Raw genomic sequence first — 2781 nt, forward strand, 5'->3', positions numbered from 1 at the left:
CTTTCTCAAGTTCCTAGTTGAAGTAGGCACTCAAATGTTGGTGTATCAAGAAGAGATATTGACATTTCTGTCCCCACAGTCTCCTTGACTGTGAATCTATGTTATCTTTAGTGTTTCCATTGATTGGAATATCACATAATGGTTGGCCATTGGAAGATGCCACTGTCAGTGGCATGAGAGTTCACAGTTGATTTACCAACTTATCATATATGACCAGGGAATGTTGTGTTAGGAGTATTTTCAGGATACTGTACTTACAAGTTAGCTACTACAATTCATTCCTTATTCCTCTTGTTCAAAGATGTTTCTTCATTGCACATTCTTTTTATGATTTCCAGGATTGTTTGAGACAGAAAGAGAATGGACAATAAAATAAGATATATTGAAATGATCTTAGGATTATTCCATTCAGGGGACATCTGGGCTCAGCTGTGCCTGGAGTACTTTTGGAGCAAGCTATTTACAGAGTTATAGACCACAGACCACTAACTATGACACCCACATTCATTCTTGAAAAAAAGGATGACTCAGTTGTAAGTCCTGCATATACATAGGATCAAGAATCTGAGGAGGGAGGGGAGGGTGAAAGAGGGAGGAGGTAACAAACAGTACAAGAAATGTACCCAAGGCCTAACATATGAAACTGTAACCTCTCTGTACATCACTTTGACAATAAATAAGAAAAAAAAAAAGAATCTGAGGAGGAAGAAATCCTCACCTGGAGCAGATGCCATTCACAAAGGCCCTCGGTATCATAAACAGCCTATACTGTCTGTTCTGTATCTTACTGGAAAAGAATCCAAAATGTTCAATATTTTCATTGAATATGGTGGTATCCCTCCCACTGCATGGAGATCTAGAAAGTCTTTTCTCTGTGGTACATTGTTTACTGTTTATTTCTAATTTCAAATGTGAATTACTGTAGAAATGAATCGCATTTTCAAAACCAGACACAGATTTATTTAAATAATACTTGAAATATAGAAGATAATATACTTATACAAAAAAAGAAAAAGTAAACTAAAATGCCCTGTCTTCACAAAATGAAAATGCTTCATGGATGATGTGTTTATGGAGATTATGCTTTCTCATTGTTTTCAGGAATGGTCAGGAGGGATAGGATATTAGATCCTATAAGTAGCTCAAGTGAAAAGGCAAAAGGTGAAAGTCATGTAGGAGACCTAAGCAAGCTCTGAAATTTCTATCTTCTTTCTTTCATGATTGAATATAACAAGTGATTCCCTAATAAGTAGACAGAAAAGTTAGTCTTGATTTTATTCAAATGATAGGCAAAAATAACTCTTCTGTGTTTGAAGATCTGAAACCTATAATGCCTGGATAACAAAGGGAGAGAAAAGGATGATATATTCTCTTCTTCTCAGATGCAAGCCAGAGAGAGAACCAGTCCCACACTCTGATCCAATGAAAATGAAAGAATTCTTACCCAGATCATGGCCACTTGAACCACTGGATTACTTTAATTAGCTCTGAGCATATTAGAGCCCCATCATAGCACTATGGCTATGACTGAATGAGTTTATGTCAAAAATAATAGCTAAACCCCCTGTTCCCCAAAAGTCTGATCACCAGGTGGCTGTAGATGTATGCCAACACCAGCAGTCATGTGAAACCCACCAATTTGGTGCAGGGTCTGTCTATGCCAACGTGGCAACCATGTCTCACAATGCCTTCAAATCATGAAATACCTATATTGCTTTTTAAAATGTGTGTTAAAAAAAAAGAAGAGAAAATACTTGGCTAAAGGCAAGACTGCTTTTCGGAAGGAGAACTCTTTTCCCAGGGTGCACTGTGCAGACAAAACTTACTACATCCCTTCTGAAAATGTGTCTGGAACAGTCTTCCAAGATGATTAATAGAGTAAGTATTTCTCACAAGGGTCTGACCTTGGAGAGCATACGCAGACAAAATGCACAAATGGCTAACGAGGAACAGAGAGGACACCCAGATCTGCACACTGACACAGGGCATGCAAGCTATGCCATCCCTTTGGGAAATTCTCCTAAGACCATAATGTTTTTTATGAAGATTCTTGTTTAAATCTCTTTAACTGAGGAAAATATTCTTTCAGAGGATGGAAGATCTTGGTACTTCATAAGTGCAGAGACTGTGAAGATAAAGAAAAAACAAAGTCAGAAGATTCCTGCTTCTGGCATTCAGCTCAGAGCCATGGGTCACAAGTTTAGAAACAAATCCTTTAATACACTATGTTTTACACTGGAAAGGGGAGAAAGGAAGGTAAATACTGAAGTCAGTCTTTTTATGAGTCTATTTTAAAAATCTTTATAATAATATTATATGGCAATACTCATGCTCTCATTCTACAGACAGGCAAAATAGAACCTGAAGAACTTGGCAAGATCATATAGGTAGGGAGTGGTGAGTATTCGTGCTCATCACTTCTTCAAACTTCTTCTTCTTCCTTCACTATCCCAACCTATCTCAAGCTAGAGAAGGGAGGATCAAACATATGGATCTTGGTAGAAATTCACTTTTTTAGAAAGAAAGCACATTTCTGGGCCTACCAGCATGCAATGGTGAGGATCTCTGCTGAGTTGGTATGTGTACACAGTCATAAATATTGTTCCATTCTAGGAGATGCTTACTTTATAACCTACTTCAGATCTTAGCCATTGGTTTTAGGATAATTTCTATTCATTTATACCTGAATTACTTTTGGGCCAAGAGATGATAATAAATAAGTGCTCTGAATCATGAACTGCTATGCTGGACAATTGGTATACGATGGTTGTCTAAGCCTAG

Source organism: Perognathus longimembris, chromosome 12 (assembly GCF_023159225.1).
Source record: "Perognathus longimembris pacificus isolate PPM17 chromosome 12, ASM2315922v1, whole genome shotgun sequence".
NCBI lineage: Eukaryota > Metazoa > Chordata > Mammalia > Rodentia > Heteromyidae > Perognathus > Perognathus longimembris.